Source organism: Apodemus sylvaticus, chromosome 5 (assembly GCF_947179515.1).
Source record: "Apodemus sylvaticus chromosome 5, mApoSyl1.1, whole genome shotgun sequence".
Lineage (NCBI taxonomy): Eukaryota > Metazoa > Chordata > Mammalia > Rodentia > Muridae > Apodemus > Apodemus sylvaticus.
The window spans coordinates 43,093,439-43,111,825 of record NC_067476.1 but is presented as its reverse complement, the minus strand read 5'-3'; the positions used below and the strand labels follow the sequence as shown (position 1 = coordinate 43,111,825).

The following is an 18,387-nucleotide window of genomic DNA, read 5'->3' as shown; positions in this document are numbered from 1 at the left end:
CTGTAGCCTTTGTTCTGTGTTCCTGCCCAAATACAAAGAATGTTCTGAATCTAGGAGTGTCATTTAGTTTCACAGCAGCCTACATGGATTTTATGGTTCATAAAATCTGTTCCCCAATAATAGCATTCAAAGGCCATCCAGCTGACAAGTGCATAGTTATTGGAGAATTATTAACCTGGCTGTGATTGGTGCAGCATAGACCCTCCTTGGTTCTGATCACTGGGACTAGACATGGGTGTCCTTATTGCTACCATGTCAACAAACCTATGGTTTGATATGAGATGTCCTGAGACTTTAGAAAAATACTTTTAATCGTCCTCTCTAGGGTGATTGGAAACTAATCATCTTTTCATTTGTGATAGCATTTATTCCTCTTTTTATTCACATTACTCCCTTCAAACTGCCCACTGCCTCTCCAGTCTATCTCTAATACTTTTTTATTTTATTTTCACCTCAGTTTCTCTTTCTCTCATTATTCTTCTCTCTCTTCATTTTTTCTTCTCCTCTTTCTCCCTCTCCTATTTCACATATGAGAGAAGCTTACACATCTTTCTGAATCTGACACATTCATATTGGTTTGTGTGTTTTGTCTGCAATATTTATAACCATCAAGACATAGAACCAACCTTCATGTCCATCAACAAATCTGTGGTGTGTGCATATACAATAGAAAACCATTAAGGAAGACATATTTTGCAAGGCATTGGATCAAACAGGAGATCAGTGTAATAGAAAGTACTTTTACAAAGCAGTTCATTTATTGCTTACAACTGTTGGAAAATGAGATACCTCTTTGATTATACAATTTTTGTGGCACTTGCGCAGGAATCTAGCTAACCCTGTAATCATTTGGGGGAGATTGTAAACTGCTTTGTAATTTTTTCCATATTTAAATTATAGAAGTAAGGCTATAATACTTCATTCCATCAGTGCTCTAATTAAAACTGGACTTTTGTAAAGGAAAAAATGTATTAAACAGAAGAGTTAGGGAACCTGAAGCAATAGCATCTAAAATTGGTTGCCTGTTCAGTGTGTGTGGAAAGGTTTCTCTGGGAGGCTTTTCTTTCAGATGCTCTTTGAATCATGCCTAACACTTAAATCTCTAAACATTGATATTCCCATTTTAATTTTAGCTGGCACCAGAAGGAAATGGTAAAACAGCAGATGATTACCTCCATAATGTATTCCACATTTTCTAGCAGCTTTACAGATTCGAATAAAAATAATAATAATCTAAAAATGAAAAATGTACAACTAAAATTAAACGCGGAAAATTTTTCTTAAATCAAGAGGGTTTTTTTTCCTTGTAAACTCCCAAACGGTGAAAAGTAAATTTCACAGTAAAGTGTAAACAGGACCTCATTTTAACACTGCTTCTGTTTTGATGACTAACTTGAGGTTTTCTTTTTCCTTTTTTAATTGATTGACTCAAGAAGTATTAACTTTTATGATTATTTATCTGTTAAATGATTACCTGATATATGCTTTCCAATGTGCATTTTCTAAGCCAATCTCCATTTTGGAAACATATTATATATAAGTTAAATTATTTAGTCTAGGTAACAACTTCTACTGAAAGGACCAGGGATGTAACTTTATTCAGATGTAAGAGGAAGCAGACTACATAGGGGACATGCTACCATAACAACATGCATTCACTAGAACTTCTGTCACTCCTAAATTCATTATGAGGTTTTGGGAATACAGCATGATGTGCAAGTGAGTGGACTCACAGAATTTGTATTTACATTTATGGCCTCCAGTCAAATTGGACATCTTTCCAGTATTTTTATGAATAAATAGGCCTCCTGCTTAATTCATACTGCTGAAATATTGATTCACTTTGAAAAGAAAATACATAAAATCAGTGCCTTGGAGTCTACTGAATAATGAAACTAGTATTTCTTTTTAGTTTATTTTGTATGTAAGTTAAATAGATGGCTTATAATGCAAGATAGAATCCTTTGAATGGTCATTATAATTAGACTGAAGTGATGCCCCCTTTAAAAATATAAATGAAGCATTGAATTAAGAAATGCTGTCTTGATGTGCTAATATTCTGATTTCAAATCAAGCTGGGCATGGTGACTCATGTTCTTAATCTCAGGATTTGGGAAGGGGAAATGCAAGGACTCGAAGTTCTCAGCAACTTTGAACTGTTCATAGGAATCCTCGCATAGAGAATCTGAGGCCAGCCTGGGGCTACATGATCCCCTGTTTTCAAAGCAAAGCAAACTAATCTAACAAAGATACTTGAGAAGATTTAAATTTATCTCATTTAACAAAAATAAAAGTTAAATGTTAGTTTAAAAAAAATACTGCCCTAGCAATCACACAGACCATACCACATCTAGCGTCTTCCATAGTCTAATTCGTAGTTGTACCAAGTATCGACTTCTGGCTTCATTTTCCAAAACACAATCTGACTCTATAGTTACTATCCTATGTCATAACATACTTATTTTTAATAGTTCCTTGTCTCTGGCATCTCTTACAAAATCAGTTGATACATGCATTCATTCATGCTCTGAACTCTCTTCCCATCCCCTCTCTTTTTCTTTTCTTATTTCTACCATGTCATAGAGTTTAGAATGACCAGCTAGCTCTTAATTTATTGTGACAATATCCTCTCTCTTCTCCCACTTTCTTTTTTGTCTACTTTATACTTTATTTTAGAGCTAGCACAATGCTTCACTATGAAATGGCATTTCAGTGGAATTATAAATATGGGTGAAGATATTAATTTTTACTATCATGTACATGAACTATGTTTTTATATTTTAAAGTATATTTACACTAACAATCTTTATAGAAGATATTCAAGAATAAAAGTAAATTCCATTTATTTAAATTATATTGACATTTGAAATTCATATTAAAACATGAACAATCATTTTAGCATACTGGGAAGAATTCTACGCTTGGGTTTCCTTCACTATTTGAATATGTAGCCACTAAATCCTGATAATCTATTACACAGAAAAATAAGGTAAAAAGAGAAACTAAGTAGGAAGAACTAATGGCTCTTGAACACAAAGATATTCATATAAGATATATTCTTAGCAGCATCTTCCAGACTAACTTAAAAATTATACAAATGGAGTAGTCTAATTTGCAACAGTTCCTTCAAGTACGCAACTGTTCATGGAAACAGTTCATGGAAACATGTTTTGAACATCAACAGAATGCTTGATTACAGATCAGAGAGACATTACTTACACATTGTTGAGTGTTTACCACTCTCACCTGGGGTCAAATTCACTTCAAAGTACCTTCTGAGTAGAATGAAGACACAGTATTTGTAGACCCTGCTTTCCACTGAAAACTTTGCTCATAATTCCAATTTCAGAAAGTGGGTGGCCTGTCTTCATAGTTCCTAAACTGGGGGGGTTAGTACACAACAAACAAACAAAATTCTGTGTTCCAAATACGGAAAATACAGTGACTAAAAACTGTATTGGAGGGATTTAAGATTGTAAATGACCACACCTAATAAGATTAACAAAGGTGAAAATTTTTATTGACATAGATGCATCTAGGAATATACAGAATTGTTATTAATTTTATATCATGTCCCCCAAGTGTTGTCCCCAAAATGTGCTCATCATAATGAGAGAAGAAGGAAGATATTTAGAAAGACTGGGGAGAACTATACACATTTTAAAAACTGGAGTTTCTTCTTAGTAGTTAAAAACTTTCTTGATGGAGTTTAATTTTTAGATTAGAAATATAACTAAAAGTGGCAATTTGGTCTTCTTAATCATCTACTATGCTGCATGTTTCCTGAAGATTCTACTGAATACTTTAAAATCTGTATTGTAGTAACTTTTCAAGTCCATAAAATGAGTTTATAAAAAAACATATTTTAATGCCAGGCAGTGGTGTCACAGGTCTTTAATTACAACACTCATGAGGTAGAGGCACTTAGATCTCTGAGTTCAAGTCTATCCTGGTCTACAAAGTGAGTTCTAGGACAGCCAGTTATACACAGAGAAACCCTGTCTTGAAAAATCACAAAAAAGTTTAATAACATTTAAAACATATTGATGTCTCTGATTCCTTTGATAATATATCATGAGATAGAGCATGGTGATAGCATAGAAGTAGCATGTGAAACTAATTCATTGTGCAGCTTCAAATATCACATTTTATATGAAACTATATTAATTTCTATTGATAATTATGTTTTGGAATCTATTTTTTAATTTATTGCTATATTTATTTACATTTCAAATGATTTCCCCTTTTCTGGACCCCCACTCCCCGAAAGTCCCATCAGTCCCCTTCCCTCCCCCTGTTTTCCCACCCAACCCTTCCCACTTCCCTGTTCTGATTTTGCTCTATACTGCTTCACTGAGTCTTTTCAGAACAAGGGGCCACTCCTCCGTTCTTCTTGTACCTCATTTGATGTGTGGAGTTTTAAAGAAGTTTATTGTAGATTTATGGGTAAAGAGAAAGACTGAGAAACACAGAGAGAGAGAAAGAGAGACAGAGATAGACAGAGAGAGACAGAGAGACAGAGATAAAGACAAAGACAGAGAGAAAGATAGAGTGAGAGAGAGAGAGTGAGGCCATACTGTTTGAGTTAGAAATAAAGGCCAGCAAAGGGGGTACAAGGAGCTGCACATCCAGAAGGAGGTGGTGCTGGCTCTTCAAAGAAATTTTAAGGAAACCAAGGGGACATTTTAATGGCACCATGATGGAAAACTTTCTCCTCAAGGATAATGGACTCCGTAAACCACAGATAAAAAGCTCTCGGGTAGAAGATTTTTGAGACTGTCAAGCATCTGGGAATCCCAAATATCAACCAAAGTACTATGATTTTGAGACTACATTCAGCTAGGTAGAGAATACAGAGGAATGTCTGCTTGGGAAATGATCAGCTGTCATCATCTTCTAGTAATTTGAATAAAAATTTACAATATTTTGGTCTATTCAAAGGAGAAAAAGAGAAATGAATGGAAGGAAAGAAGGAAGGAAGGAAGGAAGGAAGAAGGAGATCAATTAAACTTTTAAATAACAAATTGAAATAGGTTTACATTATAATATGAAAAGAAATGCAGAATTTCATGGCATCTTTCACATTTACTCACTTTCTACAGAATTATTGCAAATTATAACTTTGTTGTCCCTTGATCGTATGCATGAAAATTGAAACAAAAATAATTCTAAGGTAATATAGTTTTCAATACACTCCACAAAACTGAAGATAAATTTTAACTAATGAGAAAACCTATATAAATCTATATCTTAAAATGTTCAGTGCATTTATTATTCTACCAATTAACATTTATTGTTCTCAATTTTATTATTTTTAATTTTATTTCTTAATTTTAATACTTAAACTAATTATTAATACTTATTTTATTACTTCTTAAGTATAATTATTAACGTTCAGTACATTTATTATTCTGCCCATTAACAGTAATTGCTTAATGTGCATTCTTTTTCCTCTGTTAATTGGCACTAGTGTGTGTGGATTACATTTTTCATTCATTTGATATAATATTAACTAGGAAACTAATTTGTGAAATTTGTTAATGTATTTTTTCAGAAATTCTGTGGATTATATTAATTCTCTGAACTTTATAATATTTTATTCATTTTCATATAAAAGGTATCTTTTATAAGTAGTGTTATTTGTTTCTGAGACTACTCATATTTACTAAGCTCTGTTTCCTTTTTACTATATAAGTTATGCACTATGAATTACATAGATAAATTATTCAGAATTTGTTCCTTTCTCCAAGTTTACCCAGTTTTCACATTCTTGGTGACATATCTTCTTGATGTTAATATCTTTGTATATTACATTATCTCTGAGGCTCTCCAAAGGCTAATTTTCTGTCACTAATAATTTTGAAATTTTCATTTTTATGTTCTTTGTGTTAATGGGTTGAACCCAAAATTGCCATGCCTTTTAATTAATCTGATTAACCTTCCTAGGATCACATAAATCCCCAGTGTAGGCTTCAAAAAGAGAAGCTGCATTTTCAAAGTCTCTCTGGGTCACTAGCAGGATAACATTGTTTACTCATTAAAAAGATTTACTCATGCCTTTCACTGAAGCTATTTATTCCTTCATGCAATCTAAGGTTCTCAAGACACTTGTGATTTTATTTTAATCAGTATCCTTATCATCGTCTTCAGATTCTAATAATGTATATGTTATATTTTTGATAGAACCCATTAAGACATATTATATTCTAACGTGTTTTTTGTGATGCTTCTTCTTGGTATTTTCTATCTATGTCCTTTCTGCCCAAGTGTAATTCAAAAGTTTTAGTGGTTGCCTGACTGGAGGCTAACTCTTTCAAAATTTCTCCAAATGTCATATCTTATGAAGGCTTATTATTTAAAATTTTCACTTGTTCATCACTCTATCTTTTACACTCATAATCCCAAAGATAAATTTTTGTTTCTTTAATATGTTAGATGCATTAGTATATTAATCTTATTATGCTATGACTATCTTTCTATAGTGTAAATTTTGAATTCATATATATTTCACTTAGTTTCATTTACTTTGTTTATATACCTTGAAGAGAACTTCTATGGACCACATGTTCGAGAAAGAGTCATTGGATGGATAGATATCTGTGCTGGGAGATGCTGACAAGAGTTGCGAAAGAGTGTCCAATTGGTCTTCCTTTCCTTTACACAGGCATTGAGTATCACATATAAACAATGAGGTCATTAATGAGTTTGGAAAGGGGCACAAAATCAATCATACTATATCTCATCTTAATGAAAGGATAATTGCCATGTGTGAGGCAATCATGCAAATCACGGGAAATATTGCTTAGGTAATACTGGATTTCCTATAAATTTAAAGACAATAGCAAAGAGCACATCATACAGAAGCTACAATAAAACCCTTAGGTGTATGTTGTCCTCCTTTCTGCTACGAGTCGTGGTGCCCTCCCAGGTTTCCTCATGAGCTGTGAAACAATGAGCCTGCAAGGATGTTTGCCTTGCTTTCTGTTTGGATAACAGACTATAGAGCGTATCTTTTAAATGTTTGAGTGCTGTTGTTTTAAAATTGATTTCCAAAGATTCCCATTTTAGTATTCAGTATTTGCTTTGACTTTCATGTAGCTGCCATGGTAATACCAATGGTATCACCTCTCAACTATGCAGCAGGATGTCATGAGAAGTAAGAATGAAGATTGTCCATCATTCTATCTCTTCCCTTGTGGAAGTAGTTGAAGGAGTTCTTAAGAATCATCTCAATTATTATATAAAACAGTGATCTCTTTAAAATGAACGATGTGTTAATGTCACAAAATAATTAGCAATCAAATGCTATGATCGGATATATTACACCACAATGTATGTAGTTTGGGGTAATTCCATTGTATATTTTATTTTCTAAGAAGCCTTTAGATGAAGTTTAACTGGTATAATGTTTTTGGTTAACACAATATTAAATGCCCATGAACTAGTTTACTAGAGAATATGTAGAATTCTATTTCTCTCATACATGTTTTCTTACAGAATGTATATATAAAAACATATTTTTTACACAAAGGCTTAACCATATAACCTATAACAAACTATATATATGTATGTATGTATGTATATATATATATATATATATGTATATACAGATATATATATATATATGTATATACAGATATACGTATATATATATGTATATATACATATATATATACAATATTTTATACACATCTAGAATTAAGAAGAATAAAACCAATTTGCTTTTAAAAAGTGTATCATGGATTATTTTTGAAAACTTCCTGGGAGAAATTTCCAGAAACTAAAATAATGGGTTACAACATTTTCTCTGCTACTGGATCAAAGTACTTGAATGTTTCCTCTATGATTTTCAATATACACTGCAGTTCACATTGGTATATCTAAGCTCCACTAAGACAAAGCTTATTTTTAAGAGTAATAGATTTCTTGCACAATTTTGTTGACGATCAGAGGTCTTTTATTGCTGCCGTGATTTTTAGTCTTGTCATACGGACTAATACTTCCTTCATTGTAGAAAGTACCTATTCTCTGGTATTGGAAGTTCTAAATGTCTGAAGACTCATTCTTTGTCATATTTTGGAAAGGAATGTCATATATTTATAATAAATAGATTCTACATTTTGTTTCTGTGTTGGCTCTATTATCATTCTCATGGCAGCAAGAAAATGTACGTTTTTAAAGAGTAGATCTTTTGAAATTTTATGGCAAGATAAAAACCAGAATCCTTGCTAGCTCTGCCCCTGCTTCACTTCTAGTCCAAGAGGGAAGACATTGTGAACAAACAATACACATTTTTTAGTATCATCTGTGATATCATCTAAATTTCTGATGCTAATTACCTATACTATTATTATTATAATTTTTCTAACTTTTTATCTTTTTAGATGAGCAGAGATGGTTTACCAGTAGTTTGCGTCATCGCGACTGCATGAATTTATTGTTTATTTTATCTGGTTTCTGATTTCCATATCTGCTTGACATTTATTACCAGTCTCATTATAGCTACAGGACCTTGGTGATTTCATGAAATTAGAGTTTTCAACAAATCTGGGATGAATTTCAAGTTTGATTTATTATTTTAGGCAGAAACCATGTAAAGCTTGGCAATGCGAGATGAGTTTTGAATTTAAGGTTTTCTGGTTCATTTAAGCCTGGATCTCAAAGAAAACCTCAAGGGATGAGGGCTCAGGAGCTAAAGCTGAATTCACTATAAATATTACAGATAAAAATACTTTCTGACCTACAACTCAGATACTCTTTCATATATTAACACTTATATCATTGTTTTCCATATCCATCATTTTATAAGCTAGGATGACAAATTATTATTTATAGATTTTACATGTTACCATGGTCTTCCTAAGAATGATTCTTCTGAACTAAGCAAAATCATTGAGCTTGATGTTTTTAAGCCCATTTCCCACCAATGTTATTTTTATGCTAATTGCCATTTTAACTCAATACTCTGAAAAGGAAAATACTATAAAACAAAGGAACTAAAGAAAAGTAATCACCACATTGTTACCTATAATGATATTCTGATGTGGAAACTATAATAAAGGTCGTCTTTGAATTTATAATATAGCAAGTGTATGAAATTAATGATCTGAACTTCCATTCAGGATCTACATGAAAATAAGCAAAACACATGCAAGTATTTCTTAATAAAATTTTACCTAGATATAAGATGGGAATGAAAATCTTTCCTTTTCTTAAAAAAAAGACAATTATTTGGGAAATTTAATCTGACACATGCTCAGAGTTCAAATATTCTTGGCTTTGAGAATTCTGAATTATCATTAAGCAAAAACGTATCAGACATAAAAAAATTGTGCACCACCATATATGTTGTGCTGTTGTATTTACTATCAGTTTAGTTTGTTGGAAATTGCTTTTGTGGAGAGTATTGCTTTCTCAGACAACATCCTTTAAGGGAAAAATAGTATAGGTCATACTGTATTTTGCTTAAAGGAAACTTAGTAAGATTGTTGTGTTCAAACTAAAGGGAATTGTCTATGATGCTTCTTATCCATTGTAATTTGCAGTCATTCTTTAAACCATGACTTTTAAAGTCAGAAAGCTTTTGCAAGTTTTAATTTATCAAGCTATATGGAGGTCCAATGCCCTGGGTGAGTATGAATAACTTAGCCTATATAAGGCAAGTGACAAATCAGAATTTAGGCTGAGTTAAAAGACGATTATATTTTATCGTTTTGTATTTCATGATTGCTGACAAGCTCCTTGTGTATTTTCTCTGCCTAGAGTGGTCTAGAAACTCCACTAGTCAAGTACACATTAAGTTATGTAGTCATGGAAAAATATTTTCAAACTTTAGAATCCTAATGCCTTCCAGGAACAAAATGTCTCTGAACATTAAGACTGCTCAGGATATCAAAAAGTAGACAGGTAAACAGCAGTGAGCCAGTGCTTTAATGACTCTTGCAAAATGTTCAGTTCCTTGCGTAGGATGCAGCCAAGAGGTTAGGCAGGATCTGAGTATAAGAGGGTCTGACACATTAAGACTCCTTTGAAGAATCAGAGGTTAGAGGGATAATTAAAAGTTTGGCAAATTAGAACAAAACTGTATGTTTAGAATTTAAATAGTCAATGTGGAGCTGGTGAGAATATGATGATTAGGGCTAGGAGGAACTGGGAATACCTACCTGGGAGGGAAGCCTGTTTGCCTGGGGAGAATTTAATTACAGTGAATAAGAGGGAAAATAACTGAAACAGGAGGGGAGAAAATGGCTCTTGCTTAGTCTTAAAAGAGTTTATTGGAAGCAATTATGTATCTTAGAGAAACGATAAAATCTTAACATTTTCTTAATTCCAGTGATAATAAATTCTATCAACTTTTTCTTAATAACAAGTACTGAGGGAACATTTAGACTGTATTTAGTATGGTAGACCTTTATAAACTCTTTGCTGGCAAACCTTTATCAACCCTCCATGGTTTGAGACATAAGAATTCAGGCATCGGTGTAGGATTTTTCACAATCTGATAGAAAGCAGGTTATGTGTAGATGGATCATTCTTAGCCTGATCATTTACTAATGAAGCAAGCTTGAGGCTAGCCTGGTCTACAGAGTGAGCTCCAGGACAGCCAGGGCTACACAGAGAAACCCTGTCTCAAAAAAAATACAACACCCCCAAAACCAAATAAATCTTTTTATCTAATACAAGTATTTAAAGGAGTAATGAGGAAAACACATTACTCTTTAGATGCATATATTTATAATGTTTCTGAGTTATGATTCAGTGATTAAGGTTTTGACAGTGATCTAAGAACTGACATTCCAGAAAGGCATAAGTGAAGTTCTGATAATCTTGTCAAATATCTTCCTGGTTTTTACTGTGAATATACTGAAATCTTTACTTCAGGCAGTGCTTCCTCACATTTTACATCTTTCTAAAATTTAATATCAGAAATTCTTGGAAATTAACATCTTTTGTTATCTTGTAGCTTCCTTTCCAAAAAAAAAAAAAAATGGAAAGGTTTTTTTTTTTTTTTTTTTTTTTTTTTTTTTTTTTTTTATTTATTTATTTAATCTGAAACACACCCAGGCTTTTTCTCCATCTCCATTTCTTCTCTTTGTCTTCCTTTGGAATTGCTTCCTCCAGAGCTCCACCCAAAGTAATAACTGCAAACAACTACACAAGGCATAATATTTAAAATACTAAAACTGGCATGCAAAGGGGCTTTGCCCTGCACTTCCTAGCCACATAATTCTACTTGTCAGATGAAAACCATGCACATGGAATAAAGTAAGGAAGAGAAAGGAGTAAGGTAAGCCAAGAAGAACAATTTGTAAAACAGAAGGAAGCTCCAGTGAACAATTTTCAGAAGGATACTATCCCAGTACAGTGAGCATGGCATGTGCTGGGCATCTCAGTCTGCAGACCTTGTATCCCGTTGCTAAAATCAAAGCATAACATTCTCTTTCTCTAATACCTAAGGATGTTACTTTGGAGATGCCATTTTATATCCTCTTACTGTGCTTCCACCAGCTGAGGTAACTGAAGAACGGCTCTCAGTTTTGCTATAAGCATCATGAAAATATGAGACAAAAGAAACCTATCTATATATGTAGTGCTAGCACACCAGTAAGGCATGAAGTAAATTAAAGTGTCTTAATATATAGTGTTGGTTGACTTTCTCTTCAGGAGTCTAGGATAATTAGCCAATATCACATAGTTTTGAAGTCTTTTTTTTTGTACAGTTTAGAATCATAAGTAATGGAGAATTTCCAAATGTTAAGAACCATATGTTTGCCCTAATGATGATGACAAAGCTGCCAATTACAGAAAGTCCATGGAAGTCCTTCTTGGGTGTTCAAGGAAAATAAGGCCAAAGTATAACTAATGGGTTGTAGGACCTTAAAATATATCAGGCAAATGTAAAGATGAGATGACTGGAAGGCAAATGTAAAGATGAGAAACCAGAGCAAAGTAACAGAGAATGAAACTTCAGCTAGTGTGAGGGCTTCCTAGGTGATACATACTGATGTGTCTTGTGGCTGCCAACAAGGCTCTATGATGTTTGAGAGGACTGGAACATGCCTTGTGATTGGCTTGCTATATGTTACAGAGCTCAGTCTCAATTCCCTGTGAGACATCACCAAAGTTCTGAGACAGGCATAACTCCCATACTATTTCCTGCAGCTTGAGTCCTTCCACTTAATTTTTCTCATGAACCTTGACTTCACACTTAAAATTACTTTCCTCCAGCCTAGGAAGTGGACTGGCCTCTCTCCCTCTCTCCAAGAGCCACTAGCAATAGTCTAGGTGATAAAACCTCTAATCAATGTCTTCTGGGTTTAGAGGCAGCCATCTGCTCATAATGACATTTTACTTGCAATGTACTTAATTCCTATGTAGTGTCTACACCAACAACTATTGAGCATACAACAAACCTCTTATATATCTTGTCCCCTTTGATATTTGGATCTTACTTCCTGTTTACCCTTCTGCACTATTGATAAATGCATACCTACTGACCCACTCGACTCCTGGTTGAGCTTCTTACACAGGGAATAGATTTTCCTAAAGAGTGATGCTTAATCACCTTGACTGAGTCATCACTGGCCTGTAACAACCCTAGATACTGACATGCTATGACATGTTTAGCACTGTTTTTACCATACCCCATTGGGACACTGGTCTACAGACCACTTGCTGCCTCTTGCCTGGGTTAATTTCTGCATCCCAGTTAATTTTCTCTGCATATAAAACTTTAATAAATAAGCTCCTATCCGACTCAATCTACATACTGCCCCATGTACTCATGTGCTGTTACTCTAATATCCAAATCTCATGGTTTTATCACTTAAACAAGGTGTTCATTAGCGTATCTTTCAAGATGCCTATCTACTGCCTGTTATTTTTTTTAGGAGAAGCAATAGGAGAAACAAGATGGTTTAAGATGAGGATTTGAAAGTGAATATCAAGGTGAATGTCTATTTGTAAAATATTTTGAAGTACACGGGTATTAGGGTGTCTGGGTGACCCCAAGATGGGTTTGATACACAAAGTTAAGAGTAGAAATGGGAATGTGAAGGAAGCTGTGATATCAGGTGATAGGTATATTGTAATTAGTGCTTAAGAACACTACAAAATCAGTTGTTTCAAAAACAAAAATTGTGATGAAGGCTCCTTGGGTAAAGTTGAATCTGGGTCAGATTTAAATCAATGAAGGGAGAGTATTGGGTTACACAGTCTTAGCTGTTATAGTGTTAACATAGGTTTAAATGCAGGCTGAGGCATAATTTCACTGTGGGAGTCACAGAAGAAAATTAGAAAGGGAAGTATATTAATTGTTTTTATTTATAATAGACATGACCAATGACTTGAATGTTAGACCTTACAGTAACAATTTTTATGAAAAAAAGATTCTTTCTCCTAGAACTAAGATTGGATAGGAATGCCTCATTTTTATGACCATGTTATAATCCTATCCTCATTTTATGGATTAAGCGCAATAAGGATAAGAAATTGACTAATAACTAGACGGATATCAGAGGCACAGGACAAAGATGGGCCTGAGTTTTATTTTGAGCACTTGTTCATGTAGTCTGCTGCTATTCATTCAGTTCCAGCGCTCCCTTGGAGGAACAAGGTCAGATTAGGCAGCATTCTGCACAAAGCCTCCCAGTCCAGATGCCTCCCAACTAGGGATGAAAGCCTTTGTCAGCAAGTTCTGGAGAATCATGAATAAATGAGAACCACCAAGGAAACTTGTCCTTTGTAAAATGTCAAATTATGGCACCGATCACATTAACATTGAGGGTTGTGCTCCTGTGTGCTGACCAACGTTGACAGACAGGCCCTTTCTCAGTCAGCAAGAGGAGCTCATTGGGATCTCATTCAGCATGAGGTTTGTATACAGAGGGGGCAGGAATCTTTCCAAGAAAGGGATGATAGCAACTCTTTCTCTTCCTACCTCTCTCTTTTGGTTGTATGTATAAATATGTGCATAGATGCGCATAAATAGAATCAACATTTTATATTTGAGCATTTGTTGTCTGCTAGTTAACTTAATTGTATTAACATGTACATATTATATATATATATATATATATATATATATATATATATATATATATATAAAACTACACTTGATCTTAGCCAAAAGGCCAAGAAGCGATATATATATATACAACTACTTACAAAACATTTATATTATATTAAAATAAGTAAACTGGCAGTTAGAGAATATGCAAAGGCTATACATAAACAGTAAACCATTTTATAGATGGAACTTGACTGTTCTATGATTAATATCATGTAGGGTCTTAGAATGAATTCCATGTACATTTCAGGGAATGGCACCATATGAACCCATGTACATAATCATGGTTGTCTTTGTCATCATTATCATTGTCATCATCATCATCAGGCTGTTTTAACACTAAAGGTTAGAATTTTTTTAAGTAATGTCATATGATGATATTATGTCATTGCAGTAAGAATTAGAGGTCATATTTCAATGGTTTTCTGAATTCAAGTCATTATAATTTTTTCTTAGTCTTCCTCTTCACTTGCAAAGAATTCAGTAAATGGTGAAAAGAACAAAAGATTTTATAGTTAGACAGGTTCCAAAGTATATTTACTCACTATATTTTTGTCTTCAGGTTAGAGTTGATCAATCAATAATATTTATCTTAAATATGGTAAGGGATTCTAATGGTCTAATTAAATGTGGCCTTTCAGAGTCTTCATGTTTTCTATACAAAGAATCTTATTTGCTCTTATTTACCTGCCGCCTAATGACAGCAGAACCTTGTCCCCTTCTTTAAATCCTTCTGAGAATACTTGGAATATTTTGGCTTCTGCTCTGCCCTTGCAGACAAGCTGTCTTCCTCCTTCCTGCTCCAGTGATCTCTCCGTACCTTATGCCAGTCACAAGGCTGCTCTCTGTACTCTGATCTGAGGGCAAAATCAGGGGCCTCTCCAAATCCATTAGGACTAAAGTGCCTCTTAAAACTCATGTCTTTATCTAATGCTCTGGGTCCCAATGTCACTCCAAGCAGAAAGGTCTACTGTTGCAGACCCAGAAAGCAATCTCTGGCTTCAAGAAGATCTGACACTCACTGTTCCATATTTTACTGCTTGGGTTGTATTAAAGAAAATACAAGTCATGTGTCTTTGTCCAGTTTCATCAAGCACCAGCCACACCAGTTTATAATGTGAACATGTTTGTTATAGAAGTAATGTTAAGTTGCACATAGTATACTCCTTTAACCTTAGAACTTGGGAGTAAAAAGTAGACAGCTCTGTGAGATAAAAAAGGCCAGCCTTTTTTTTCCATAGGGGGTTAAAAGGTAACCAAAACTATATGCATATTCATAACCTATTTAAAACAAACAAGAGAAAAGTCATAGTAGCTCACTAAAAAGTTATATTTTCCAAAAGTGTGAAGACTATTTTACCTATTTAAATTTATCAAGACATTTTATTTGATATAAAATAACTTTACTACAACTGTAGCAAATTTTATAATTTTTTAAAATTAAAATATAATTCCATCACTTCTTTGCCTGCCCTCTTTCTTATCCCTCTCATATCGCTTCCTTCCAATGTCTGAATTGTATCCCCATTTTCTATCAAATTGTTGGCTTCCTTTTTCTTTTTCTTATTACAAGGATACAACCCAAAAGAGGGAGCAGATAAATTTTAAAAGTCAGAAGTCCAAGAGTCAGCTGTGAGACTGTGTATCCTATAAATAAAAGGGAAGTTACTTCCACAATAGATCAATAATATTCTGCTGAAACAAGAGCTGAAAAATTATTGCAATAATGTTTACACAAAGGGGAAACTCACAGGGTCTCACCCCATGAAAAAGAACTGCAAGCAACTAGTGACTATTAAGGGGGAAACTAGCCTCTCCCAGAGATGAGTCCTCTAGTTAGTTGACACAGACTACTCATCCCTAAAATCATATACCCATATGCCACACTAAACAGGCCCCACAACATAACTTCAAAGTTACAACTACATGGTCTTTTGATTTCAAGATATAAATCTTAAAGGAGCTAGGCATGAGCTTTGCGTTTTGCTGAGAAGTTGTGTGCATGGCTAAAACGCAGTATAAAATTATTAAATCCTGGGTCTTTTTTGAGTCCTCTTTTTCTTCCACACTGGAGAATGGAATGTATTCTCTTATGGACTTATAATTGCAAAACTAAACTTTGTTTTAGGTGTCAGCTTTAGGAATATACTTTGCTCATGAAAAAAGCTATACCCATACTGCAACCTTCCAAAGGTCTCAAAAACTCATAAGCAGAATAAGAATTTATTGGAAAAAAGTGCTAATTTCAATTCCCTATGACGACCTGCAATGAAGATAATTAAAACACTGGGACACAGGAAACTTCCTACAGAGTCTCCTGGGGTTGGAATTACCTCTGGAAAGCTCAATCTATCTCCTATTGTTTACATTCTAAAGGTGCTTCTTCATGTCCCCTGTCTGTCTCTAAGTAACCAAGACTCTACAACACCCACATCTCCTTCTGGGATCTCAGTTACCTCAGATATTACAGCAATTTCTATTATTAGCAAACATCACTTCACCTGTAATGAGTGAGCTGTTTGAATGTCCCTTAACCACAAATGGATCATTTAACTTCTAGGTAACTTCCAATAGGTAGCCTTGTTCTCAATCCAGGGTATCTCTTCTTTACTGATAAAGGTACGCCATCTTGCGTCACTCATGGCACGCAATGCTCTACCTTGATATTCTGTTTGTTGCAAGTACTCTTAAAGAATTATAAACCAGAATGATGACCAAAAGTTTAGAGCTTATGTGATGGATTATGCTATAGAAAAATTAGATTTTAATCAAAATTTTTAAATTTTATTTATAGATCAGTTCACTGTGTTCAAGGTTCTCTTGTTCCTGAGTTTTATTCAATATGAGATCTCTTCTTGTTTGAGCTCTGCCTGTGACTACAAAGGGGGCATAAAAGGAAAATCTTACTTTTCACTATTTGTTAACATCAGCCAACAGAGTTTACACTCATTTATATTGTTGCTGTTTTATTAACCAGTATCAGTTCTGACACAAAAATATTCCTTTGCCAGTAAGTTATTGATTCACAGATTTACTCGAAATCCCCTGTATCGTTATTTGGGGATCATTCTCCTGGACTAGCCCTTTCTCAGATGTTGTGGTAATAGCCTCAACAACAGTGGACCCAAGGCAAGATGTAGGCTCTCCGTAAAGCTTTATCTGTGCATGTGTGCATGCATGTCACGGCTATTTCTTTCCATTCCATGCCTTACTTTTCATAAGGCTTACGATATCTCAGAGTTATATTTTTATTGGCTTTTCTATCTCCAAATACCAGGCTTAGGGGCAAAACAGTGTAAAGACAAAAGTCCAAAGTTCCTGTTCTTTCTGGTTTTTATCTCTTTTATTGGATATTTTTTTATTTACATTTCAAATGTTATCCCCTTTCCCGGTTTCCTCTCTGAAAATCCTCTATCCCATCACCCCTCCACTGCCACCCACTCCTGCCTCACCTCACTGCCCTGGCCTTCCCCTACCCTGGGGCATCAAGCCTTCACAGGACCAAGGACCTCTCCTCCCATTGATGTCATACAAGGCCTTCCTCTGCCATATATGCGGCTGGAGCCATGGGGCCCTCTGTGCGTACTCTTTGGTTGGTGGTTTAGTCCCTGGAAACTCTGGAGAGTCTAAGGACTGAAGGAGCTAAAAGATTTGCAACTCTATAGAAAGAACAGCAGTATCAACCAAATATCTTTTTCTAATGTCAGTCAACATCAAACTGGCCATCACTTCCCTTAACAATTTCTACTTCCCAAACCTCCTAACACAGAGACAGAGCTTATTTGCTGATTATTCATGTTTTCCTATAACTTTGCCTTATGGTATGTATTTTGTGTAATGAGTTACACCTGACTCCAAAGAAGTAAATTTTTAGAATAAAACAAGCAAGCAAACAAACAAACAATTATGCTTCATTTCTATGTGCTGTAAGTTTGAGAAGTCAAGTTTGAAATTGAAAGCAGTCAACTTCTGTTTAAGCAAACTGCCTTGGGTGGGGTGCCATTCATTTATCCAGCTTAAACCGGAAGTAGGGCATTTTGAATAAAGATGGGTGACAGGGGAAAGGCATGTTTATTTATTTAAGAAAGTGTGCTGTACACCTGAGTGGGAAACCTCCACACAATGGCATCATGTCTTAATGTTTCCATATGAAACTCTAGCCTGAATTCACATCTGTGATTGCCATCATTTCTCCTGGGAAAATATATTTAATCATCAAGCCAAAGAAAGGTCATAATCTAATAATAAAGGATGCCACTTTAATTTTAAAACACTATTTGGGGAACAAGGAACATAATGAAAAAAAAAACCTGTTATAT

The 18,387-nt window shown here is 34.4% G+C and overlaps 1 protein-coding gene and 1 pseudogene across 2 annotated transcripts in view; one reads left to right on the top strand and one right to left on the bottom strand.

The window, feature by feature from the left end:
* Positions 1–18,387, top strand: part of Kcnh7 (potassium voltage-gated channel subfamily H member 7) — a 476,252-nt gene that overhangs the window by 81,302 nt on the left and 376,563 nt on the right. The window lies entirely within an intron of this gene.
* On the bottom strand, positions 14,045–14,144 carry LOC127686619 (uncharacterized; annotated as a pseudogene).